This window comes from Marmota marmota, unplaced genomic scaffold, assembly GCF_001458135.2.
Source record: "Marmota marmota marmota unplaced genomic scaffold, marMar, whole genome shotgun sequence".
Lineage (NCBI taxonomy): Eukaryota > Metazoa > Chordata > Mammalia > Rodentia > Sciuridae > Marmota > Marmota marmota.
This window is the reverse complement of record NW_025999983.1, coordinates 3,587,915-3,615,531: the sequence shown is the minus strand read 5'-3', so window position 1 is coordinate 3,615,531 and position 27,617 is coordinate 3,587,915. Positions and strand designations below refer to the sequence as shown.

Below are 27,617 nucleotides of genomic sequence, written 5' to 3'. Positions count from 1 at the left end.
GATTTCCAAGTAATTTTTATTGTCTCAGTGACCCCTTCTGAAAACCCAATCCATGTATATCTATTCCTTGATCTATTTGAATTGGTGCTGCTATACATTGTTCTTGTTCCCCTAATCTTTTTTTCTTTCCTAAAACCTTGTCTAGCCCTTATGTGGGCACATTTGGAATGACGTTATTTGTTAATGTCAAACCTAATTAATCTAGGACATCTCGTCCCCATAAATTTATAGGAAGATGATCCAATACATATGGCTGTATAGTTCCTTCACATCCTTCAGGATCCTTCCAATCTAATACCATTGCACTTCTATGGGGATTAGTTGCCACTCCTAGGCCTCGAAGTGTTTGAGTGGCCTGTTGTAATGGCCAATGTTTCGGCCATTCTTGACGAGAGATGATGCTAAGGTCTGCACCTGTGTCCAGTAGCCCATTAAATTCATATTCTTGAATATTTAGTTTTAGCATTGGGTGAGAATCTGAATTTAAAGACAGCATAGCCCAATCCACACCTGTGGAGCCTAATCCCCTGGAACCTCTTTCTACAGTATGACTGGAAAATTTATGATGCAGGCTGGGTATTATTAATAACTGTGCTATTCTATCTCCTGGTGAAATTACTGATATACCCTTTGGAGAACTAGCTATAATTTTTATTTCACCTTCATAATCGGGATCAGTTACCCCATGACTTATCATAAGTCCTTTTAGAGTAAAAGAACTGCGTCCTAACAATAAGCCTACTGTTCCTTGGGGAAGTGGTCCTTTTACTCCTGTGGGAATGATTTGAACTCCCATCTCTGGAATTAGTACTGCTCTGGCAGAGGCATAGATGTCCAACCCTGAGCTCCCTCTGGTTCATCTGATGAGAGATCTGATGGATAATGTGTCCTGGGCACTACACTGATGGTGTTGCTGGGTTCCTCCATGGTGTTGCTGCATTCCTCCAGTGCCTTGTATATTTGTGGCTGTGGGCCCTGGAGCATTGGGCCCCCCTGTCCATTTTTTGGCAATGGAGCCCGATCCCTTTCTCCATGATATTGTGGGTAAACACCTGGTCCTTGTCCGTTTTTTGATAACGGAGTACCCTCTACGGTGGTTTGAGAATGGCATTCATTAGCCCAATGTCTCCCTCTATGGCATCGTGGGCAAATACCCAGTATTCTACTCCTTTGATACCTAGCTTTGTTAAACCCTCCTCCTATGGGGCAACTCCTTTTAAAATGTCCTGTTTGTTCACAATTTTAGCATGTTTTTGGCCTGGCATCTAAAGCCTGTTGTACTGCAGCTGCCAAGACTTGCCCTTGTTCATTAATGTCTCTACATAATTTAATATATGTGTTTAAATCTCCATGTTTTCATGGTCTAATGGCCTCCTTGCACCATCTGTTTGCTTGCTCAAAGGCTAGCTATTTAATTAATGGCATTGCTTTCTCTGTATCCCCAAAAACTCTGGTAGCTATTTGAATAAGCCTATCTACAAATTCAGCGTGAGGTTCATTAGCTCCTTGTATTATCTTAGATAGTTGACCTTGTAAACCTCCATGTCCTTGTAAAGTCTTCCATGCCTTAATTGCATCTACAGCAATTTGTGCATATACACCAGGATCATATGCAATTTGTTGCCGTTGACCCTCATAAGGTCCTTTTCCTAACAACATATCTAGATTTCTCTGAGGATAACCAGCTGCTGCATTTCGCCTAGCCGTCTCCATGCAAAATTTCTCATTGGCAACCTTCCATAACAGGTATTGTCCTCCATTTAGAACAGCTTTACACATACTAGTCCAATCTGCTGGCGTCATGTTCAACTTGGTAATGGATTCGACCATGCTTACAGTGAAGGGTGCTTGAGGTCCATAGGTTGTTACAGCCTCCTTTAACTGCTTCACTGTTTTGAAATCTAGAGCATGGTGAATTTGCTGCCCTCCTGCCTGCTGAAGTACAGGGCATGCTAATCTTTGAGGTCCTGTCTCAGGATCCCATCTGTCAACTACGGGCGTTGAGGGCTCCATAGCATATGTTGTCTCTATAGGTGGAGCTGTTGGTTAGACACTTATGCCCTCTGGTGATAGAAAGGTGTTAGTAGCAGCCTCCTGTTGCAACTTTTTCCCTGATAGTTCTTCCTCCCCCTTAAATTTTCTTTCTCTGTCTGACTAGCTCGAGAGACCTTCTCTTTTACTTGATCTAAAATGTCTTTCTCCATGGTCTGAACCTCTAACAATTTACTTAACACTCTTTTGGTTTGATTTTTACTAATTTCTAATCTACTATAAAGATAATGCAACCCAACAAGATAACACAAAACAAAACCAAAATAGAATGAAACAAAAACGGAACAAAAAATCGTTGTATCAATTTTCCTATTTGCTTGACATGTGCATTTGTGGTATATTTCTATCTCTTCCTCAGGGGCGAACAACTTCAAACCTTGAGCCAACCATTTTTCCCAGTTTGCCTGAGAAAGTTCTAGGGATAGGCAGCTTGAAACAAAAACAAAACAAATCAAAACAAGAACAAATTGTTTTTTGATATGGTCACCCATTCTCTCACCTTCCCTCAGGGGTAAGCATTTTCACTTACCTCAGAGCTTCAGGCGTTCCCCGCACGGGCACAAATCACTGAGCCGCCACAAAGCACTTGTATCTACAAACAGGAAACTTTATTGGCTGAACTCCAACAGCACACTCCACACAGGCTCCCCGGGAACTCTCCCAACACGGCTCCTCCAGGAACCACCAACCGGAAATCCCTCCTCCAGCAGTTCCCCAACCAATATAACTCTCCAGGAATCCCCGCGAGAACTCCAAAGTAGCGGGCCGAGGCGGACAGTAAAGGTCTAATATACAATTGAATCAATCCAGCATCATCTTAATGGCTCGCCTCTCAACCAATACTACTGGCAAAATGCCAGGGGCCATTCCGACTCGGCTGTGGCTCTCAGCAGAGTTTCACTGGTTGTGACCCATATATCAACATAGGAGAGATGTCCGATCCGTTCTACTGTCCTTCCTACCCCCATGCCCCCTCCGTTCCCTTCATTCCCCTTTGTCTAAGTCACTGAACTTCCATGCTCACCCCACTATTGTGTGTTTGCATCTGTGTATCAGAGACAACATTCGGCCTTTGTTTTGGGGGGATTGTAGGGCCCCACTCTTTCCAAGTCCTCTTGGGAAAGTCATACACAAAACATAGTGCACAGATGACCCCAAAACCATGAGTGTCGCCATGTCATGTCAGCACCTAACCCATGCTAATGTCTCCCTGGAAAACTGAGCTACACATCCATCCTGCGCTCTTCCTGTTCCCGATACACTCCCCCGCAACCGTCTGCGACCTTCCTCCACCTCCTGTCAGTGCTCTCTGTACCGCAGCCATGCCCCACAAGGAAGGACCACTGCACCACGGCATTTCTGTGTGTGCCCATGGTCATGTTGAGTGTGCACGTGAAAGATTCACAGGTGAGCACAGGGTACCCAGGATGAGAGTGAGCAAGCGGAGTTTGCTCTGTCTGTTGTAAAGAACCACTGCCTGAATCACCATACCCCCCAGCTCCCCTCCTGAACCCAGACCTCCCACCACCCAGGAATCCTGAAGGGCACCCTGGGCCCAGCCTCATGGGGAGAGCCCTGATCCACAGCCACAGCCACGTGGTCGTGGTGGTATCCGACACTGGACAAAGCCTGCCTCTGCTTCCGCACCTCCACCTGGTCTCTACTCTGCCCACCAGGCCAATGGCCCAGTCTACCCCAGGACCGAATCCTCTCATTTCCCCCGTGCCACTGTGGTCAACATGCTGTATGTGACATTTATCTGTCATCTTTCCCCTCAGAGTTTTCTCTTTGCTCCACTTCTATGACATCACTATATCCGAGCTATCCGAGGTTCGTGGATCCTTCTCCTCCTAGTTCACAGGGTCATCTTTCCCCACATTAAATGCTGGTGTCCCCCTGCTCCTCTCGAGGGGCTTTCTCCTCCTCTGCTGGCCACTGTTTCTCTCCCATGAACAACTTCACTCTAACGGTCTGGAGTCCCTTTTTAGTTCAGAATGCCTTCCAAGCCTCGGCCTTCCTTGTATGTGTGGTCATGGACATCAAATGATGATGATGATAGATACCTCCAGGGCTCCTGGGTTCCACACATCCAGACTTGAGCACTCCTTTCCTCCCCAGCCTTGCCCTTCCTCCTCTGCTCTCCCTAATGTGCGCACCACCATCACCCAGGGACTCTGACAGACTCCCAGCCCTCCCTTCTCCATGCTCTGTGAAACTGACCCTCAACTCCGGCCGGAGGATTCTCTCCTTTCAATGTTATTCTTAGAAATTCTCTCACCACCTTCTTTGTTTTTATGGGTTATGTTTCCCACACTAGACACTAAGAAAAAAAAAGTAAGGGGAGTAAAGAACTTATTTTGGAAGCAATCCCAGTCAAATCCGTAAAGGAGCAGAATAGGAGGGAGCAGGAAAGGTGGCAATGGAGGGTGTGTGGACACACATGTCCCCATCCTGACTTCAGGTCACACCACAGGAGCCAACGGCTGAGAGAACCCAGCACCCTTCAATGGCTCTCTCACTGTGGAGGCAGGAATGATTCTTTGTCTAGGCTCAGAAACCCACCTGGATGTGGCTTCTGGCACTGACCTCGACTGCTGCCCAGTCCAGGCCTGGTGTGAGCTCAGACTCAGTAGGCCACTCGCAGTCTCCTCGCCTGTCCAGGCTGCTCACCCAGGTCCTTGAGTCTTCTACAGCACAAAGGCAGGACCAGGCCCCGCAGCCTCCTCAGCCACCCTTTTCTGGAAATGTCACTGGTCCTCACTTTTGCTTCCACCTTTGTCTCTGCACCCCCTTTTACCTATTTGAGGATTTATGTATTTTTTTATTTACTTCTCAGTTTCTCCCACTGGACTGTGAGTCTTTCAGGGAGGGACCCAGGGTGGACGGGTCTTCGTCTGTAGCACCCGCACAGGGCCTGCACATGTGTGCACCAGAACCCTGTGTCTGGGGGCAGGGGGTTGAGAAGTGGAGAAAAGCCTTCAGCTGGTGTTTCCTGTTGAAGTTTTAGTGAGTCGTGTGTGTGATGAACGGTGGCTCTGTATTAACCGTCCAGGGCAATTCTCTTCTCTCCTTCATTGGCCGTCTCTGCTGTCTGACTGATGGTGCATACTTGGCCCAAGCCTGTGTTGAGCCATCCATGATGGCTTTGGCAGGTTTCCTGGAGGGCCAGCTGGGCAGGTCTCAGAAGAGGGACTTCCAGCTCACATCCCTAGGGAAATCAGTGGGACTCTGAGATGACAAAAACAGGTATTTTACTTCTTCTGAAAGGATTTTCAAGTGCACGTTTGAGTTTACGAATGGAGACTGGGAGGTAGAAGGAACAGTGGTTCATTCCAAGGCTGAACATCTCTGGGTAGAGGGTGGGTCTTGATTCAGACCCCTCCCACCGCACTCATTGCCACCCTGCCACGTTCTCCAGCAAACACACACTGTAACAGCCCTACCCTCACACACTCAGATGCCCTCCACGCCAAGTCGTCAACATGGCACTTGTGGAAACGCAGGCTTTCAGCTGGTGAAAGGCTTGGGCACCGAATCCCCAAATGGCTGCAACCCCTTCGCCATCTCCTACCTCTGCCTCCTCACCAGCCCTGGGCCTTCTGGCTCCCTGGATGATTCTCTCATGAATTCTAATTATAGGAGAGGGGATAACAACCAGCAGGAAGGAGATATTTTATTTTTATACCTGCTGCCAGTAGATTGCTACTCACATTGCTCTGGGAAAAAAAAATGTGTTTACAAATGTATCATTATACGGCAGATCTTAAATCGCTCGCTATTAGCTGCTTCTATTGACTACTGTGGGAGCAGAGCCGCTGCCTGGGAAAGGTCAGGTCTTTTCATTTGTGTTTTCTTATGTAATGAATAACAAATAATGAACCACAAAATTTATAGGGCTGTTGAGATTCCTTTCTCCCATCTGCAGAATCATTACGTTTTATATATTCTTTGCTGACATCAGACAATGGGTTCATATCTATTTCATTTTTTAATCCCCAAAAAGGAGAGATGATTGGGGAAAGTACCGCTCAGAAAAGCAACTGCAAGCAAATTGTCTCACTTGTACAAATCTCCACGTGCTGTTTGATGCCGTTGATCAAAGGCTTAAAGGCTTGGTGGTTCCAGGAGCAGGAGCGCAGGTGGCCCAGCTTCCTAGAAGGGTCTTCCTTCTCACCCCACCTGGCCCCAGCTGGCCTGAGCCCCAAGTCCTGCACTTCCTCCACTTTGCAGTTCATGGGCGAAGCAAGGTGCTGACCTCAGCCAGGAGAAGGGAACCCTCCTCCCCAAAGTGTGGCCCTTGACCCTTCACCTCCCAGGAAGCTTTTTGATACCAGACTGGTTCAAGTCTGAATGGCCTCTGCTGGTAGCTGTCTCCTACCAGGCCCCCAGGAGAGTGAGCTGGGATTTCACATCAAACCCGTCACCTAAGCACACACTCGTTAGCTCCCATGTGTGTCACAAACACTGACGAGGGAACAGGAAGAGGGTCAGAGAGAGGTAGAACAGAGCAAGCAGAAAACACAGTCAGACAGTAGAACAATCCATAAAAATGACTTGTTACAACAAGAAACAGCTAAATATTCCCATCGAGACAGAAATTATGGGATTAGATTTTTACAGTTCTAAAGCTCTGTGCTCTTAATAAATATGCATCTAAAACACAAGGAAGCACAAAGCATGGAGCAGTAAAAGGATGGAGGCGGGTACACCAGGCACCCCTTAGGCAAACTCTGGGCACAGACCTTAAGGAATGGGGGCCAACCCTCAAGGGAGGGCCATCTTGTGAGGACAGCAATCCCTGATTCTCAGGGAAAAGAAAACAGCTCTGAACGGGGATGTGCTCAGTAGAATATCGAAAACAACTGTGGAAAAACTAGCAAAAGCAGAAAATGCTAGATCCTCTACTCAGGAGGGGAGTTAGCAGCTCTCTAAAACACACAGGGTGAAAAACATAAGGTGAAAGCAATGAACAAGCCTAACATAAGAGCACATAGGGACACTGCCTCTTCAGCAGGAGGAACCAGGGTTTGTATTTTATTTATGTTTTTAAATCGACATAAAAATCATAAATGCTTTCAGGCACAATGTGAATCTTCAAATGGATCTGCAAGTCGGGTCGGCTGAGCCAAGCTCATCGCCTATGCACGCTGCCTAGCGGGTTGCCTTTGGTGATGAGAACATCTACTCTCTTGGGAACTGTCACGAATAAGACAAAGCTCTGTTAACTAGGCCCACGATGTCACACGTTAGCTCTCTTGAACATTTTTCCCCCAAAGGAACTTTATATCCTTTACCAGCATCTCACCAATATCCACACCTACCCCCAGCCCTTGGGTATCGTCTTTCTACCCCCTACCTGAGGAAGTCCAACTTTGAGATTCCACATGTGAGTGACATCATGCTCTACTTCCCTTCTATATCTGCCTTGCTTCATTTAGTGTAATCTCCAGATTCATGCAGAATCTCTTCCTTTTTCAAGGCCAAATAGTATCCCATCATAAGCGCGTGCGTGTGAGTGTGTGTGTGTGTGTATATTATACATATTATTTATTAGAACATATAAAATAAATAATTTTTATCCATTTTTCCATTGACAGAAACTTAGGCTGTTTCTACATCTTGACTACTAAGAATAATGCCTCAAGGATTCTGAGAAAGCAGGTACAATTTGACATTCTGATTCCAGCACCTTCAGATATATTTCCAGTAGTGAATATAATTTTAGTAGTGGAATGGCTGGATCTCATGATAGCTCTATTTTCAGTTTTTTGAGGCACTCCCCTGCTGTTTTCCATGATGGCATCCTAATCTACATTCCCACCAACAGTGTGTAAGCGTTCCCTTCCCTCCAAGGCATAACACTCTTTATCTTTCCTCTTTTGGATGATAGTCATCATAACAGGTGTGAAGTGATATCTCATTGTCATTTTAACTCACATTGCTCTCATCCCAGTTATTTTGGACATTATCTTAGTCTGTGCTATTATAACAAAATATCTGAGATTGGGTCATTGAGAAATTACAGACACTGATGTCCCTCCATTCTGGAGTCTGGGATATCCAAGATGGAGATGCTGTTGAGTGCTGAGCTAGTGGAAGCCCACTCCTCCTAGGTGATGCCATCCAAGCATCACAGGGTGCAAGGGAGAGAGGCAGAAGGACTGACCACTGGGTCAGCCTCTTACCAAAGGACCTTGATCCATTCATGGGTGAGGACTCTCATGATCTAACCACGTCTAAAGACCTCACCCCTTAATATTCTATTATTGGCAATTAAATCTCAATGGATAACTCACTGGATGTCCAGACCGTTTCAGACATTCTTTCCACATTCCTCTTGGCCTTTGTGTATCTTTTGGTGAGAAATGTCCATGCAGATCCTTTGACTATTTTTCACTCAGATTTATTTGCTTTCTTACCGTTGAGTTGTTCGAGTTCCTTCTGTATGGTGAATTTTAATCACTTATGAGGCATATGGTTGTTGAGAGCCACAGCAAAGTCAGGAAGGCACCTGGCATTTTGCCAGAAGGAGTGGTTGAGAAGTAACGCCAACAAGCCATTAAGATGATGATAACTAAGTTAAGCTGTGTATAATTATTAAGATAATGACTGATTGCTGTAACTGGATGATGCTAAATTGAAACAAGCTGAATGTTCAGTTGTGTATATGGACCTCTACTGTCCAGCAATAAGGCGGCTCCTGCTACCTCGGGTGCCCGCTACTTTTGAGTTCTCCAGGAGTTCCCGTTGGTTCTCACGGAGTTTCCGTGGAGTTCTATGGAGTTCCCGTTGGGTTCGGGCAATAAAGTAGTTCCTGTTTGAACCTACAAGTGGCTCATGACCTCTCGGTTATTTGTGCCCAGCTAGACTGCGGCATATGGTTTGGAAATATTTTCTCCCATTCATTAGATGTCACATCACTCTGTTATTTCCTTGGTGTGCAACAACTTTTTAGTTTCATATAACACCATTTATCTATTTTTGCCCTGGTGCCTGAGCTTCTGTATTTATTTCCAAGGAATCATTGCCCAGACCAATATTGTGAAGCCCCCCACCCCCACGCACACCCAGCACCATTTTCTCCTAGTACTTCTAACATTGTGTGGTCATGTCATTAACCTGTTTCCCCATTCCATGTTCTTGTCAACATTGTGCAAAATCAACTCACTGCACATGTGTTGAAGGTATTTCTGGGATCTCTGTCCTTTCCTCTGGTCCATGTGTCTGTGTTTACACCAGGATCACTGTAATCACTGTGATCACTGTAGCTCTGTGGTAGGTTTTGAGGAAGATAGTGGGAGCTTCCAGCTTTATCTTTTTTGTTCAAGAGTGCTTTCACTTTTCTGATAACCCATGGTTATAAGCACATGTTAGGATTGTTCCTTTCTATTTCTGTGAACACTGTCATGAAATTTTGACAGTGATTGCATTGATTCTGTAGGTCACTTTGTGTATCATGGAGATTAACAATATTAATTCTTCTAATCCATAAGCATAAGATACCCTTCCATTTATTTGTGTCTTCAAATTATTTTCTCAAAATTTTGTAGTTTCCAGTGGATATATCTTGTAAATGGGACTGTTTTCTTGATTTCTTTCTCAGTTTACTGTTAATGTACAGAAATGATACTGATTATTGTAGGTTTATTTTATATCTTGCAACTTTAGTGAAATCATTTATTATTTCTAGCATTATTTTTTTTTGGTAGGGTCTTTGGGTTTTCTATGCCTAAGATGTGTCACCTGCAAAGAAGGACAATTTTACTTCATCTTTTCAAATGTGCATGCCTTTTATTACCTTCTCTTGCCTGATTTCTCTGGGGATGGCTTCTTGTATCATGTTAAATAGAAGTAATGAGTGTGAATATCCTTGTCTTATTATTGACCTTAGAGGAAAATCACGTTACTTTTTACCATTGAGTAATTTGCTCACTGTGGGTTTGTCAAATATGACTTTCACTGTTTTGAAGTACATTCCTTCTATACCTAATTTGTTGAGAATTTTTACCACAGAAAATGTTCAATTTTGTCACTTGCTTCTTCTGCATTTATTGAGATGATGATAGATTTTTGGCCATTCATTCTGTTAATGTAGTTGGTTTGCATATGCTGAGCCATCCTTGCTTCCCTTGGATGAATCTCAATTATGTTGAATGATTCTTTTAATGTGCTTATGAATTTAGTTTGCTAGTATTTTGTTGAGAATTTTTACATGTATGTTCATCAGCAATATTGGCCTGTAATCCTCCTCCTCCTCCTCCTCCTTCTCTTTCTCCCTCTCCTCCTTCTTTTTCTTTTTCATTGCTGTTTGCTTTTGCAGTGTCCCTCTCTGGCTTTGGTATCAAGGTAACGCAGAACTTTTAAAATTAGTTTGGAAACACTTTTTAACTTTATTATTCTGGAAGAATTTGAGAAGAACTGGTATGAGTTATTCCTAATCAATTGGGAGATTTCAGCAATAAAGCCATCAGGTTCTGGGCTTTGCTTCAATAAGAGACATTTTTATGATAGGTTCAATCTCATCATTTGTTCAGATTTTCTATTTCTTCAAAATTTAGACTTGATATGTATCTAGGATTTTATCCATCTATTCTAGGATTTTCAACATGTTGGTGTAAATTTGCAATAATCTATTATGATCCTTCTATTTCTGGGGTATCATAGTTGTATGATCTCCTCTTCAATCTCTTGTTTTATCTATGTGTGTCCTCATTCTTTTTTCTTAGTTACTCAAGCTAACATTGTGTTGATCTTGTATATCTTTTTGAAAATCAACTCAGTTTTAAATCTGTTTTCTGTTATATTCCTACAATTTATTTATTTCCATCCTAATCATTATTATTTCATTTCAATGGCTACCTTTGGATTTTGTTTATTCTTATTTTTCTAGTTCCTTGAGATATAACTTTAGGTTGTTCATTTGGAATCTTTCTTTCTTTTTGAAGTTGGCATTTATTGCTATACACTTGTCTCTTGGAATTTATGTGTGTGTGTGTGTGGGTGTGTGTACCCTAGGTTTTGGTATGTTGTGTGTCTTTGTGTGTTTATGTGTTTAATTTTTATTTGTATCATGATGGTTTTTTATTGCTTCTAATTTCTTAATTGAATCCTTGGTTGTTTAGAAGCATCATGTTGACTTTGTAGTTATAATTATGTATTTATGAATTTTCTAAATTTTCTCCTGTTGATTTCTAGTTCCATGCCATTGTGTTTTGAAGGGACACTTGATATGCTTTCAGTCTTCTTAAATTTGGTAAGAGATATCTTATGGTCTAATATATGATCTATCCTGGAGAATGTTCTGTGTGCATTTTGGAAGAATGTGCATTCTGCTGCTGTTGGATAGAAACTTTTACGCATGTCTGTTAGATCCATTTGGTCTAAAGTCAATACAAGTCTGATATTGTCTTATGGATTTTGTTTGGATGATCTGCCCACTGTTCAAAGTGGATATAAATGCCCTCTTCTTATTCTACTACAGCTCTCTCCCTTTAGAAATATTATTCTTTGTATATTTAGGTGCTCCAATCTGAATACATGTGTATTTGTAATTATCGTACCTTCATTAGGAATTGAAATCCCTCATTATTGTATGATCATCTTTTACTCATCTTACAGTTTTTGACTTTTTAAAGTCTGATTTTCTGATAGAAGTTCATCTCCCCCTGTTTTCTTCTGATTTCCATTTGCTGGAATATGTCTTTCCACTCTTTATTTTTAGTCTGTATGTGCACATCAGGAGACGTCTTCTGTAAGCAGCATACAGTTGGTCTTGTTCTTTAAATCCATTCAGCTCCTATGTGTCTGTGGATTGGAGAATTTAAGACTTTTATATTCATGATGATTATTGTAAGTAAGGGCTTGTCATCAGTATTTTGTTAATGGTCCTCTTGTTTTGCAGATCTTTCTTTCATTCTTCCTTTGTGTTTTAGTGATTTTTCTCTAGTGGTAGTCTTTGATTTCTTATCCTTTATCTTTTGGACTTCTACTGTAGGATCTGCTTGTAGTTACCATAAGGCTTTCAGAAAACATATTGTATTTGTACCATCCATTTGAATCTGAAAACAACTTAATTTTGCATCAAAAATACACTTTTACTCTACCTCCCACCGTTTAAATTTTTGTCACATTTTACAGCTTTTCACAATGTATACCCCTAAAGAAACCTTTGTAGTCATTAGCATTTTAATGGTTTTCTCTTTCAACCTTTACACTAAAGATATGAGCGATTTACACACCACCATTATAATATTGGAGTATTCTTAATTTGACTTCATGCTTACTTTTGACAGTGAGTCTTGTATTTTTATATGTTTTTGTTTACTAATTAGTATCCTTTCTTTTCAAATTAAAGAACTTCTCTTAGAATTTTTTATAGAACAGGTCTGATGTTGATGAACTCCCTCAACTGTTGTTTGTCTGGGAAATTATTTTTTTTATTCTCTTCTATGCTTTATTTTTAAAATTTTTTTAATAAATGTTTTCTATGTATATGACAGTGGAATTCATTACAATTCTTATCATACATGTAGAGCACAATTTTCATATCTATGGTGGTATACAATGTATATTCACACCAATTCGTGTTTTCATACCTGTACTTTGGATAATAGTGTCCATCACATTCCACCATCATTTCTAACCCCCTGCCTCCCTTCCCCTCCCACCCCTCTGCCCTGTCTAGAGTTCATCTATTCCTCCCACGCTCCCCCTCCCTACCCCACTATGAATCAACCTCCTTATATCATAGGAAACATTTGGCATTTGGTGTTTGGGGATTGGCTAACTTCACTTACATTTCTTTCTAAGATAACTTTTCTGGGCACTATATTATTGGTTGGTATGTTTGAGGCCCTTTACCCCAGGACTTTGAATATGATACCTCTTCCCTCCTGACTTATTTTTCTGCTGAAAACTCCACTGCTGGATTTATTGGAAAATCCTTATGTGTTATTTGCTTCTTCTGTTACTTCCACTCTTTGAATCTGAAAACAACTTACTTTTGCATCAAAAATACACTTTTACTCTACCTCCCACCGTTTAAATTTTTCTTTGTTTTTCTTTTTGACGGTTTGATTGTAATATGTCTTGCTGTAGTCTCGTTTGGATTTAATCTGATTGGAGGCTTTTGATCTTTCTGTAGTTGGATATTTCTCTCTTTCTCTAAATACAGAATGTTTTCTGATATTATTTCTTTAAGTAAACTTTCTATACATTTGTCTTTTCCTTTTGCCTTCTTAATTCTACAATTTGAACATTTGCAATTTTGATGATGTCCCATGATTCCTGTAAAGTTTCTGTTTCTTTTCATTCTATCTTTTTTTTCCCTCCCCCCACTGTATATTTTCAAGTAGCCTACCTTCAAATTCCCAGATTATTTCTTCTGATTGACTAATTCAGCTCTTGGTGCTCTTTATTGCATTTTTTATTTCATTCATCATATTTTTCAACTTCAAAATTTGATTTCATAAGATATAGTTTCAGTTTCTGTTAAATTTTTTCATTTTGATTATTTATTGCTTTTCGTGATTTTGTTTCTCTATAACTTCTTGGAATTCACTAAGTTTTCCTGAAAGATTTCAAAGCATGTGGCTGGTAGTAAATATATCTTTGTTTCTTTGGAGTCAGATACTGGGTGACCATTGTATTCTTTTGCTCGTGTTGTTTCCTTGGTTTTTCATGTTTATTGTTGCCTAACATTGTTATGTATACATTTGAAGAAATAGGAACTAAATTTAGTTTTTGCATACTTAGTCTGAAAAAGCCCTTCACCAATCAGCCCATACAGATTCTGGGTAGGTTATCTGACATGGCCTTAAGGGTTTGCTTGCTGCTGAAGTGTTTGTGCAGACTTGCCTGAGACATAGGTCAGTGGTCAGATCTGATACCGTGGTCCATGGGATTAGACCTGAAGTCTAGATCCACTGGGGTGGGACTACTGATCAGATTTTTGTGGATGGGTTGGGTCCTGGCTCCACGAGAACAAACCTGAAACCTGTGTCCATGGGGACTAGTCTAAAGCTTGGGTTTACAGGAGCCAATCTGGTAAAAGGTTGGCTCTTGAATCTAAGTCTACCAATATTATCAGGCTCTGGTATGGACTTGGCACCTGAATCCAAAGTTTCTAGTCTGGTATTGGGGCAAGATGGTGCCTGAAAACACTAGGACAGATCCCAGATCTGAGTTTGTGGGAGTGGTTTGAGGATCTGCATCCCTGGGGCTTGTCTGGAGACTAGGTCTGCAGTAATGATCTTAGACCTCAATACATAGGTTCTAGTCTATCACCAAGGTGTACTTGGGTGGGCCTAGGGTCTAAATCTGTTGGGCCATGGGTCTTCTAGAGACTGGGGGTTGTAGGGACCCTCCATCCAAAGGGCTCAATCTGGAACTTAGAATCACAGATCCTGGCCTGGCGCCTAGAGACCACTGGGTCTTTCCTGGAGCCTGGGATCATGAGGACATGTTTGGAGACCTTTGTCCACTGGTATAGGCTCAAGACTGGGTAACCAGAGATTGGCCTAGAGGACAGATTTGAGAAGGCTGGTATGGGTTCCTGGGCTTAGGAGGTCAGCCTGGGACCTGGGCATATAGGGGTAGTCTTGAAGACTTGGTCCACGAAGACCTGTTCAGCCAAGGGGTCCATTGGGCCAGCCTGGACTCTGGTTTGCTGGAGCATAAGGCTGTAGGGAACATCCTGGAATGTGGGGTTGCAGGGAATGACAAGTCACTGGGAAGACCTGGAACCTGGGTGTGTGGAGGTCATCTGATGTTTGAGCCCAAGATTGTTGGTCTGATGCTGTGAGAGACCTAAAGCCACAGCCTTAGGGACTGGCTTGGCAATGAATGGACCTGGGCCTAACCTAGAGGTTAGGCCCATGAATACAGATCTAATGACCAAAGCTACAGAAGCCGGCCTGGTACTAGGGTGCACATTAAGCCTGCTGGTGTGAGGGTCAGTCCATGTTTGGGCAGGCCTAGAGACTTCAGTCCACATCAGGCCTGGAGCCTGGACTAAAGAATTCTGCCTGGTGCCAGGGCACACGTAGAGATGACAGGGTGGTGGAAGAGTCCGGTCCCTGTATCTATCTAAGGAACCTGGGTCCTTAAGTGCCATTCCGATGACTGGGGCTTGCAGGGGCCAGCCTATCATTGAGGGCAGTCTAGAGCCTTCAACTGCCAAAGTCTGACTGGCAGTGGGGCAGTCTGGAGACTGAGTCTGATGCATAGGCAGAAATTGCATTTTTTAACAGCCTCCCAGATCATTGCAGAAATGTAGCAAAATAAATCTGCTACACTGCACATAGCTGTTCCTGAAACTTCTCCAAGATGAAGAGAACATAGAGGTCTGGCAGCATGTGCTCAGGGCTTCCTAAAGTGCACTACACACAGTCCGAGCTCCAACTGGTACCAGAAGGTTTATGCAGCTATATTCCCACTGCTGGGAGCTGCAAGAAAATAGCAACTGGCACAAAGCAAGTAGGAGAAGAAATTTTGTTACGGAACTAATGACAGTGGAGAGGCAATAAGTGAATGGAAGTGGATGAAGGACCCAGGGAAGGGTTTTTAGTTAGAATTTTCTAAGTGTACTTTTTTAAGAGAGTGGATTTTCATACAATATGACGAGGCCTTTTAACAGTTGTTAACAGTGCAGGATTCAGGATCAGGTGGGGCTAGGTTTTAATTCCTCTCTGCTTATTAGGTACGGAAGCCCTGGGGCAGGTTGCTTGATTCCCAAAATTCAGAATTTTTATTGGTAAAGTTAGAAATAATATGTTCTCAGAAAAATGATAAATGAATTAAAGTTATATGATGTATTATTTTTATGACAGGAACTGGCACACAATGAACTTTTAATAGCAGTTGTTTATAGATGCATGTGTGTGTTGAAAAGAAGGAAATTATTCTATGAAGGTAAAAGTGAAATTTTTTTACTGATGCATGATGAGTGGGAGGGAGATGGATTGAGAAAAATGAAATCAGGAGCCTGGGAAAAGAACTTAGCCTGTTCCAAAGATCACCCCTGCTTAAAATGCCTTGCCAAGGTGAACACCAATGAGCACCCCATGGTGCACATGAGTGGGGACTGAAAGAGGAAGTCCCTTTTCTGAGGGCCATTGCCTTACAATTCATGGAAAAGGATCTTGTTCTGACCAAATAGCTCTGAAAACAGACCATGAAAATTTCTGTAAATAATTATCCTTCAGTCCCTTTCTAGGGATTTATCATCATTCAATAATAAGAGAGAGAATGTCTTAATCACTTTATTTTGAAAGGCAAAATATGATTTTGAAATTGTGTGTGTGTCCCGTGAATCACTGTGGAAACCAGGCCCAGGCATGTATGTGTACAGGTATGTATGTGTACACCTGGGTTTGAGCCCATATGCACTGCTGCATTCTGAGAAAGCCGTCTTCATGCACAGTCTCATAGCTTCATTGCCCACCCACCCACACCACCACACATACACACAGAAAATAACCAAGGGAGAAAAAACCCAACACCACTTCAGAGCAAATTATTCCTCCTTTCACTTGCTAGTATGTTTCAGGAAAATCTCATTTCAATTTAGCATAATTCATTAATGTGGCAGCATAACACCATTAAGTACTTCTAGAACATTTTAGACTGTGATAGTCAGTTAAAAATTAATCTAAATATGGGATCTAAAATTAAACACATGTAAGCACATCCATCTGATCTTTCTCAGACATTGTCGATTTCCTATGATCTCATTTAAACCTTGCCTTTAAAAAATAATTCTGCACTTTAAAGTAGATTTTCTGATGCAAGCACCTTAGGTACCCTGAAAAGGGTGGAATAAAAGAAAGACTGTAACCACTGGTGGCACGAAAACTACAGGGTGAATCTGTAGTACCATCTAGAGTCTCGGGAGGTCATGACCATCTTTCTAGGAAGCAAAGTATCCCTTTAGCTCCCAGAAATGTAGAGTGTTTGGGATGGGAGACTTTTTTCTCCTTACAGCTCATCAATTTAACCCTAATTTAATTAAATCCGTGCAATGCCAACAGCTGTCAATTGTCAATTTATAGTATCCTATCATTTTCCCGGAGAGAACTCTTCTACTCTACAACCATTAGACCACTCAGCAGCAGCTGAAATGCATGGGGCTCTTACCGGACCTAGTTTTGATAATGTGTAATTCAGTCCTACACATCAATTCCTGGTATATTTAAAAATAGAATCTTAGGAAGTGTGGGGAGAATTCAATGGCCACCTTAAACTAAAAATCTGTTTTGATTGCAGAGCAGAATGTGTTCGCAAAGAGCAAAGGGAGGGGGGGAGCATAGAATCTATTCTTATTAATTTTTTTGGTGTGCTTCTCTTTTTCCCATAAAATCCATTTCTTTATTTTAAGCGGGTTGGCCGTCCCTTGCAGTGTTCCTGCCTTTATGAATGTTTCCTTTTTGCAACGGATTGCCTAAAGTTACCAGCAGTCCCTGTTTCCTCTGAATTAATGCCATTGATAAGCGGTAAAAGGAAGAGATGTTGGCAATATATGATTATGGATTAAATGATGCAATTTCGGGGTCAGTTCTACAGAAGGCACTTATGAAGACTCTGACAAGTGAAGATGAATGGCAATGAAGGAGGGCATTTACCATGGTTGGAGCCGGTGCCAGGCCGGATCCCGGGGCTCTGCTGCCATCTGCTGGCCGAGGCGAGACCCCAGCCGGGAGCCTGCACACACAATCCTTCAGCTGTCGCTCATTAAGCGAACAGTTCCCATTTTAGGTCACAGCTTACCTTCAGCATCCACAGACCTGTCACTTAGCCCTCTCTCTTTGTTTTCTCATTCATTCGCAGCAGCAGACGTGCCAAAGACTGGCAGAAACACGGGGACGCACGTCCCGACGGGGTGCTAGGTAGAACGCACCTTGGTGCTGTAATTTGACCAATAGATAAATTTCAACAATGTGCACATGAGACGGAAGCGGAACTAGGAGAACTGGTGATAAATTCGAGGTAATTATTTTAAATTGTTACTTTGCCTTTTGCGGTTCTACTTTGCCTCGTGCAGTAAATCAATGCAGCCTTTGCATTTTGACAGGAACATGATTTAGTTCAAACCCCAAAATGCATTCGGTAGCCCTCGTGCGTGGGGGATGCCCACCACCACTCGGGAGAGAAGGACCTTCCCGGGCTCCCTTTCCAACCTCAGGGGTGCTGAAAACAAATTCGATCAGCATTTTCTTTTCTTTTCTTTTCTTTTTCAAAAATGACTCGGTATTGATTTCCCCCGGAGACTGACTGCCGCCTCTGGGTGGAGATGAGATATCTGTCGTGCATTCCGCTAATTTGGTTGGCGAAAGAGGACGAACCCAGGAAGTCGATTCTGAAACCAGATCCCCGCGCGGGGGGGTGCGGGAAAGGAGGAGAAATTAATTAGCGCGGCCTCCCGCGGTGCAGGGCCGAGCGCAGCCGTGCCCCGAGCTGAGCACCAGGCGGTCGCCGGCCGCGGAGGGCTGCGGGCTCCGAGCCTCGCAGGCAGCGCACCAGCCACGGCCCCTCCTGAGCGACGCAGGGGAAAGGAAACCTTTCAATATCGCGCTGCGGGGCGACGGGGGCGGCGGCGGGAACCCGCCCCGGGCTTCGCCGAGGCGCTGCTCTTCCTGGGGAGGCGCACGCCAGCGGGGGCTCCTGGGGAAGTCAGAGGTTTATAAACACCTGGAGGTCAGAGCGTCCTTACCTTCAGTTTCTCCGTGCCTCTCTCCAATAATATATTTAGTGGGTTTACCTCTCTATTTTGTGACTATCCTGGTTTGCAATTCCCTGAATTATTGTCCAGTGAGTGTTATTTATATTAGAATAGAATAATATATTCTTGTCCAATAAAACAGATTATATTATATTATGTATAGTATTGTTCTATATTGGAAAGTATGGCCAAAACACACTTACAAATTTTCAAAATTAGTGTCATAAAAATGATAAATCCATGACATGGCCTCTGCATAAGGGACAAAGTAGATCACCAGCACTCCCCGGGCAGAGCACGCAGGCCTGTGGAGGGCACTGGAGTCCTCATTAACAAGGACAGGGGACATGGAGACCAGTTGTCCACAGCGGCCCAGCCAGGCTGTAGGACACCCTGTGGACGTAAAGCGTGCACTGGGCTTGTCTCTCCGGTGGGGAGTTACAGGGCCAGGCTTCCTCACAGTGTCGCCTTCTCCTGATGGAGGTATTAAGCAGCTAGGGCACTGCACTTGTGTGGAGTGGACACAGTGTTGGGTACGAACTTGCCCTGCCGCACTTAGTCCCTTTGCTTACATCAGGCACGGCTGGGAACAGCTCTGCCCCTTCCTGCAATCTGAAATGGATTATTTGGGCTTAAGAGTACCAGAATGCCATCTCACGCTCCAGAACAGACCAGGCTCAATTTCCTCTTTTTTTTTTTCTTTTCTTTCTTTCTTTTTTTTTTCTTTTTCTTTTCTTTTTTTTTTTTTCTTTTTTTTTTTTTTGGTACCAGCAGGCATTAAACCCATGGGCACTTAAACACTAAGCCACATCCCCAGCTATTATTTATTTATTTAATTGTATCTTTAAATTACCTATAGTCTTGCTAAGTTGCTGAAGCTGGCTTATGAACTTGGGATCCTCCTGCCTTGGCCTCCTGATCCGCTGGGATTGCAGGCACATGCCACCATGCCTGGTTTCAGTTTTCTTTAAGTTCCCTAAATTGTTGCTTAATGCCTATAACAGGTAAAAGATCAAAGGCCCATCCTTCCCCTTCTCCTGGGGTCCTTCTGATTGAAGATGGAAGTGCACTGCCCACTCATAGTTAAAGAGCAGGCTCCAGTCCCACCACACAGGAGTGGGGGCTGAGCGTGTCTTAGTGCTGTGTGTCTGCAGGAGTGACTGAATCTCTGGGTCCCAGTGTTTTCATCTCCATGGTGAAGAACAAGATGCTAGTTCCCCTTTAGTGCTCAGCTATGATTAGATGAGCTTGTACACAGAAAGCAGCTAAGAATAGTGCAGAGGGTCGAGTTGTAGCTATTATGTATTTAACTTGAATTTGTTGAGCATCTGCATCTACCAGGGACAAGGCAATAAATATCACTTTTCATCCAGAGGACTCAGTGACATTGGTCTTGATGTCCTCATTTTAAGGATGAGGTCTCTGTCTTAGAGAAGTTGAAATGCTGAGAGGTAACACAGGATGAGTGGCAGGCTGCATGTCACAGTGGACTCAGAAGCCATTGTGCTTTGTGTTCCCCTCCTGCACCGTCCCAGAATAGAGAAAGAGACAGGCTCCCTTGAAAGCATTTGCACATTTTGAGAGTATAAGAGGTGGAAACACGTTTCCCAGATAAGGAGGGATAGTACTACTAATAACTAAGAATTGATAAGAATCAGCAGGGACAACACTACTAAGTCTTGAAAGATGTGGTGATGTGGGTGGGACGTCCCAGGCAGCTAGAAGAACTTGAGACCCAGAGGTGGAAGAACAGATGGGCTCCGGGAATAGCAAGGTCATGTCGATTAATTATTGACTGATTCAGAGGTGCATGCAGGAGAATAATGAGAAACAGCATTGTAAATGTTGTTTGAGGATAGATCTAGAGATACATGAAATCCAGGTGAGGTTAGAATTTTAGTCTCTAAACGAGTGATGGTTTTCTTGTGCTCCACAATGTATTCCAGTGCATGTAATACACTGCAGGGGAGGGAGATGACAGCAGAATATTGCAGTTGCAAGAAGCTCCTCATTTGTGGAACTGGAGGAAGAGAGGACAGATTGACAGGTCATGTGAATTCTCTGCACTCTGGTCCATCTGAACCTCCTGGAACCAGTCCCCAACCCCAGCTCCTGAGGACCTGCCTGCAATATTCTTGTGAGAGTGGTCCCTTAAATTATCCCAACTATGCAGGAAAATGGCAAAGACCTGGGATTCACACCCCACATTCGGAAAGTATGAAACCACTCTGAGCCCCTTTCCTCATGGGATAGGGGAAATAGCCGTGGTCTCACTTGCCAAGAGAGGGTGCTGGTCCAGTAAGAACATTGCGGGTCACATGCCCATCGGGTTCCCTGGCTTCCCTCCCTCCTGTTCACCGACAGCAGCAATTGCCCACCCACCCTGCTCACCACCAGAGCAGGTGCTGTGCTCCTTCTGGCTGTCATCTGCTATCACAAGAGTGTGGGAAAGCCACAGGAGCTGCAGAAGAAAGAGAGGAAGGATGGCCTCCTCCACCCACACGCTGAAGCCCAAAGAGCCAGCAGCAGGAGCCAAAAGCCCCCGGGAGGCCCTGGTGCACCGCACCCCTTCCTGCATGGTTCTCGGGATGCGTTCCATTTCTCTCTGGGAGTGAGAGCGACACTGTGCCCTTTCTGCCTACAGCGTGGGGAGAACTATTAAGCATTGAAGGGATCGCCCTAAAAATACACCACAAACAAATTGCAGGGCATACTGCACGAGTCTCCAGCTGTTCACTTTTGAACAGAAATATTAAGAAAGCAGATGGTCTCTGTAAAACAGAGTGCTTCCAAGCCGGGAAGCTACTCTTTTTCCTCTGGTATTTTAATATTTATATCTATCAGAATTATAAAATGTAGATAAATATGTGAAGAGAAAAATGACAATCGACAATATCTTAATTCTAGCCATACCATAGTTAGTAATTTAAGTTTTTTCATTTCATTTTTCCCACGAATGTGATGTATATGCACACATACGTACATAGATACATATTTATCTTGAGAACTAATGTAGATGGATTATGCCCACTATCTTTTTTCACTTAACGTTACATGGCTGTCATTTCCTATATTTTGTGTGTGTGTTTGTGGAATAAAGATAGCTATGGGAGGTAATAGATATGATAGGTTGCTTAGCAATAGTAATCATTTATGTGTGTGTGTGTGTGTGTGTATGCAACGAAACACCATGTTATACACCAAAAATATATACAATAAATAAAAACTGTGACATAACCTTGGGATAGAGAATTTTGTCCACTCTCTCTTACTTACTCTTCTACCACACCTCTGACATAACATTGGTGTATCATTGCTAAAAATATGCACACTTAGAACCTATGTCAAGAGTCTCAAAGACATATAAGGGCAGTAAGAGAAACCAGAAAAGACACTAGATGCAACTTTAAACCCTGACACCACAGGTACGGTGGACACAGCCTCACTCCCAGACGGATTTACATGAACCACATGCTAAACCACACCTATCTCCCTGGGTTCCTTTGATCCAATGTATCATATTTAGATTTCAACCAAAAAAAAAAAAAAAAATCCCAAGCTATGCCGAATTTAAAAAGAAAAAAATCTGAAGAGACAAAGGAACAAACCAAGAGCCAGACCCCAGCTTAGAAGTGGCAGAGACTGTGAAAGCACCAGTTCAGGTCTACGAAATAATCTTGATTAAAATGTTGAAAGACAGAAACCAGAAACCCAGAATTATGGATCCACTGAAGTTATACTTCAAAAGTGAAAGAGAAATAAAAACTCTCAGAAAAAGCAACTGAAGGACGATGCCATCAGCAGGCCTGCCCTGAAAATCGTACACAGGTAGAAAATGACAAACATGATGAAACCGAGAACCAAATATTCTGATTTTTTGTTTTGTTTTGTTTTCAGGACAATTATTCAGTGTGATTATTTTACCAAATGACCAAAATCAGTGACCCATCATGAGGAACCGTCACTTTTTGTGGAACTAAAATTGTTCAGTAGTTTTAAAGATTAAAGATAATAAAAATATCACTAGCTGAAATCATAACGGTGTCTGGTTCCGGTACAGACAGGTCCTGTCAGACGTGAGGCCATGGGAGAGCGAGGGCTCCGGGGAGGTAAGGCAGTAGAGGTGGGCTGGCTGTGCCTTCTCAGAGCTGACCAGGAGAAAAGGGAGCAGAAAATGTTAGGAGCCTCAGTGCGGACGTCAAGAGTATCAGGGAGCTCTGCGGAGACGTCACCAGGATGGATGCAGGTGAGAGCGCACCTTGTCCTCAGGTGGGCAAGACAGGAGCCGCTGAGGGAAGTGTGGGCTGGTCTGCACCAGCCTTTTTCACAACTCTCTGGGACATCATTTTTAAGATTAAAATTGCTTTGCCTGTCCACTGGAAGCCTGGAGAGGTGACAGAACCGGGTCTCTCAGACCTCTCTGTTAATTCGTCTACAAATCTTTCCTCAGACAAAATCCTGACAGTGGAAGAAGATGATCCCTCTCCAGGCCCTGAGTTTTCCAAACGTCCTCCTGGCCCTCGGGATGAGACAGAGGGTGGGGAGTTTGTGGACTCTCCATTTTATCTGCCCAAACTCTTAAGTTTCTTATAGAAATAAATGAAAAAAGTCACCAAGCTGCATCTCATGTCATCAGAGCAAGGGGAAACAGGCACTGCTGCTCTGTAACCAGTGATAATCCAATGACAAATTGCCTAGATTATCTGGGACCATCCCCCCTGAACACACTCTGCAAGGATACACAAGGATGCCAGAGATTATCTTTAAAGAGGCAACAAGAAGGTCATTTGTATCTAAAAGATAATGGCCCATGGTGTTCACGTCCTTGCGGAGGAACTGATTTTCAGTTACCCAATGGCAAGGACATAAAGCACTACCAGGTGTTAGCCGGCGTCCCCAAGGCTGACCTGACACCCGGCAGCTGTTCCTGGCAGGGGTGCTCAGGCTGCCCTGGACTCTGGGTGAGCATTCTGTCCAGGGTTAAAGCAGAGAGGGAAAGCTCGGTTTCTGTCCCAGGCTTCCCTGTGGATCCCTGGTTTGGGTGATTCAGAACATGCGTGTCAGCCTGCAGGGGACAAAGCAGTCCAACATTGTGTGTAGGGCGGATCTGTTAGTGTCAGTTATTAAAACTGTATTTGTGGATTCGCCATCAAATCCTCAGGGTATGACAAAGTCTTCCACAAAGCAGTGCATTCTTGCTGTGGAAAGCGTTACTGCTGAAGTCACCGTGGGGCGCCAATGGAGGAGGAGCTACTGCTACACAGGACCCAGGCCTCCTTCCTCCCAATACGCCTATTTCTTCTCTGGCAATGGGTTCCAGCACCAAGCACCGATGTACACCTCTTGACTGAGCTCCCCGAAGATTCCTGAGGGCAGGAGTGACATGTGGCCCCAGAAACAAAAACAAATGGTCACTTAACCTTGTGTGACCTCAGTGACATTACTGGTAAAAATTCGAAGACAAAATATCCAAGAGAAAATGTTTCCAATGATTCTGCCTTTTTACCACATAGCTCCGGAAGAAACCGCTTTCCAGTAGGATTCTGTTCCAGGCCGCAGAGGGACGTGCTGTTTCTGGAATTTTCTGGTCATTGGATCTGAGACTTCAGTTATGAAGGTAGGAGCCCACAGTCCCTCGTAATGAGTGACCTGCAGGCTGATGCCAGCAGAGCAGATGCAGACTGGACAGAGTATCCCTTGGCCTTTCCTAAGGTGTTGGTGGTGCACACACAAGTGAGGGATGGGTGCTTCAGGCGCATCCACTGTACCGTTCACACAGCTGAAGCTTGGTCACGTGGACTTCCACCATTGAGGAATACCGGGGTGGGGAGGGTTCTTAGGGAGGTCTCCAGTCCATTTTGAGAGGCTAGCAGTCCAACCAATGCCTTAAAGCCTGGGGGAGGGAAGGAGGTCCATATCAGAAAGGATCACAGGTCTGGGGTCCGTCCCCTGCCAGTTGCACAACCCTGAATCAGTCCCAGCTGTGGTTTGGAAGAGGACATCCCCAGGGACCACCTGGAAAAGATTAGTCCCCAGGCAGTGCTACTGGGAGGAAGAGGGACCTTTTGGAGGTTGGTGCCTAGTCAGAGTCCTCAGGTCACTGAGGGCATGCCCTTGCAGGGAACTGTGGGACCCCAGTCTCTTCTTCTTCCTGTTTGTTTTCTCTTTTCCCCTAGCTCACACGGTGAGAGGTTTCTTCCAGCACACCCTCTGGCCATGATGTACTTACTGTCTCTCCGGAGGCCCCAAGTATTAGGGCACTCAGTCATAAGCTGGAACCTTCAAAAGCATAGGCCAAGGAAACCTTTCCTCTTTCCAAGTTAACTGCCTCACAGATCTGATTTTAGTGGCAGAGAGTGGACTCATACAATCGCCCTACTCCACTTAAAGCCTCAGGATTTTTACCTATAAAATTGAGGCTATGACTTGCCTAAGGACTTCTGATGAAGATCAGTCGTGATTCTTAGATGTAAGTACCAAAGGCCACTCCTGGCTCATAACAAGGATTGGATTCCCACTTTCCACCCCAATTTATAGTCCTGTTTGCAAATTTCTGAGGCAGACTGTGTTAAGATAGTTTCATTTCCTGAAACCCACAGGACAACAGACTGTGACCAACTGTAACACAGAGCTCGACGTACAGAGCGGAATGAATCTCTGTCTAGCATGCTGGATGGAGTGGGAGGTCTTACCAGATTTAGTTATGAAAAAGAACTTCCTCCTTCAATAATTGCTTAACCTCTGCAAATCGTGTGCTGAGTCCTAGAATTTAGAATTCTGTCCAAATGTGCCTTACCCTGGACCTATTCTACCAGGTGAAAATTAACCAAGCTCTTTGCAGGAGACCTTTTACTCCCCACCTTTGTGGTGAATGGGCACAGTTCTGTGAAGTGGGTAGAAGTAGGAGAGCCACTCCCAGAGCCTCAGTGGTAAGTGATCATTGACTTTGATGGGGCTAATCCTGTTCTTCCCCCCTGACCTCTTCTAGTTCGTGTAAATTAAATGATCTATTTATTAATGGAAGAGCATTTTCTCTGCATTCCACAGAAGGTATTTATGAAAAGAACCACAGAGGCCGTCACTTGCCTAACATGGTCAGACTTTGAACATCAGTAAATGATGCAATCAGTATCACAACCACAGTGGGTTGAGAAATAAATGACATGTTGGTGACCTTGTCAGGATAGTGGGGAGCCTACGCATTCATTTGAGAACTGGCAAAGAAAAGTTAAACCAGCGGATCATCAATACAGCAAGTATTTATCTTCTGTGTATTACATAATCTTTATCCCACCAAAGCCAAATGTGGTAAAAGTGATATAAGTGTCCCTGGTCATTAATGAAGCATGAATAAATAATAGTTGGTGGTCATCGTGTTACAATCCTGAGTGCATGGAGACCATCCTACCAGGAAAAGGTAACCCAAAGGACCTGTGCTTCCTGATGGCAGGAGGAAGCCACACCTTTGACAAGGTGTCCCGTCTAGGGGGCTACAGTAGCCTTCAGAGCTATTTATCATTTTATACGAAGTTCGGGGACAGGAACGTATTAGAGACAACTACAGCAATGTAATAAGAAATTTCCCCACACATCTGTAGGACAAAGGGCCACTTCATCAACAAATAAAACTCCAAAGGAAAACATATAGGGAACACGTGCAGATTAACAGAGAAACAAACAACTTCAGTGTCTGCATGTGATCATTCTGCTGATTGTACAACTAAGTTTAAAAATTATAAGACTATCAAACACCAGCCACAGTGTTAATATTTAAATTAACTTTTATTGTTTTCAGTGAGCTAATGAATTTTTTATCTTTTCTAGAGTCCTTACCTTGTAGATATACACAATGAAGTATTTAAGGATAAACTTGATTGATGTTCTGCCCTTGCTTCAAAATAATCTCAGAGATGGAGAAAATGTTTGCATGTGTGTTTTTCTGTGCAGATAAAACAAGATTAACCTGAGTGGACCAACTCTGAAGCTGTGTGATTAATTTATACCTTTTCTCTTCTCTTGTGCATTGGTGCTTTCCATAATTAAGAAACAGATATCTGTTAATCCCTTTCAGAAACAATAAGTAAAAGAATCCTGAGTGCAGCGTCAGCTTCTGTAACTTGGCTTTGGGTTGCCAAAGCCTGTCTTCCACAAACATCTCACACTCATTTTTCCACAAACCCCTCCTCCCTCCCAGTTTGTGGCCTGGCTACTCTATAAGGGAAATGTCCTTCCTTTACCTGTCTGCTCACTTATGAAGTGTATATCCAATAATATTCCTTCCTCCTGTATCTCTGGCTGCAGCCCCAGCAAGTGCTAATTGTTTTTGCCTTTAATTCGCTCGACTGTGTGTGCTCTGCTTGGAGATAGTCCTGCCACACTGCATCTTACACAGGCACACGTAGCTCTGCTTGGCTCTGAGTCCTTGAGAACAGGCACCAGCTATTGCTGATTTTCTATTCCTGGTTTCCACCTCAAATACAGCCACTCAATAAAAGTGTATGGACCTGCATAAGTATGCCACTTCCAGGATCACCACTTTCCTACACTCAGGGGCACCCATGTATATTTCTGCAGATAATGAACGGTCCTGTGGCATCCTGCCAAGGGCCTTCCGGTGCTGAAAAGACAGCTGGTCTTCATTATTAAACAAACAACACTATCCCTGGGTGACAGGTTACATGCTTCCAAACATAGTTCCTGAACTGAATTCTGGGGGACAGTGAACTCTCAAAGTAGCCCTTCTTGTATCCAGTCTCATTATGCTCTCCTTATTCTGCAGTAGCTCAGGTGAGAAGCCTGCCTTCTCAGCCAGCATTGGTGTCCCTGACACTGGATGGAAATATTGTGG

The 27,617-nt window shown here is 43.7% G+C and overlaps 2 long non-coding RNA genes across 2 annotated transcripts; one reads left to right on the top strand and one right to left on the bottom strand.

Annotated features, from left to right (window-relative positions):
- Positions 1-703: 703 nt before the first annotated feature.
- LOC125617604 lies at positions 704-24,946 on the bottom strand. Its single transcript, XR_007348656.1, has 3 exons — positions 22,054-24,946; positions 14,669-14,674; positions 704-849 (listed from the first exon to the last, which is right to left on the bottom strand). It is a non-coding gene; the product is annotated as an uncharacterized LOC125617604 (long non-coding RNA).
- LOC125617603 lies at positions 17,768-26,567 on the top strand. The gene is made up of 3 exons (XR_007348655.1): positions 17,768-18,036; positions 24,283-24,386; positions 24,946-26,567. It is a non-coding gene; the product is annotated as an uncharacterized LOC125617603 (long non-coding RNA).
- Positions 26,568-27,617: the final 1,050 nt, after the last annotated feature.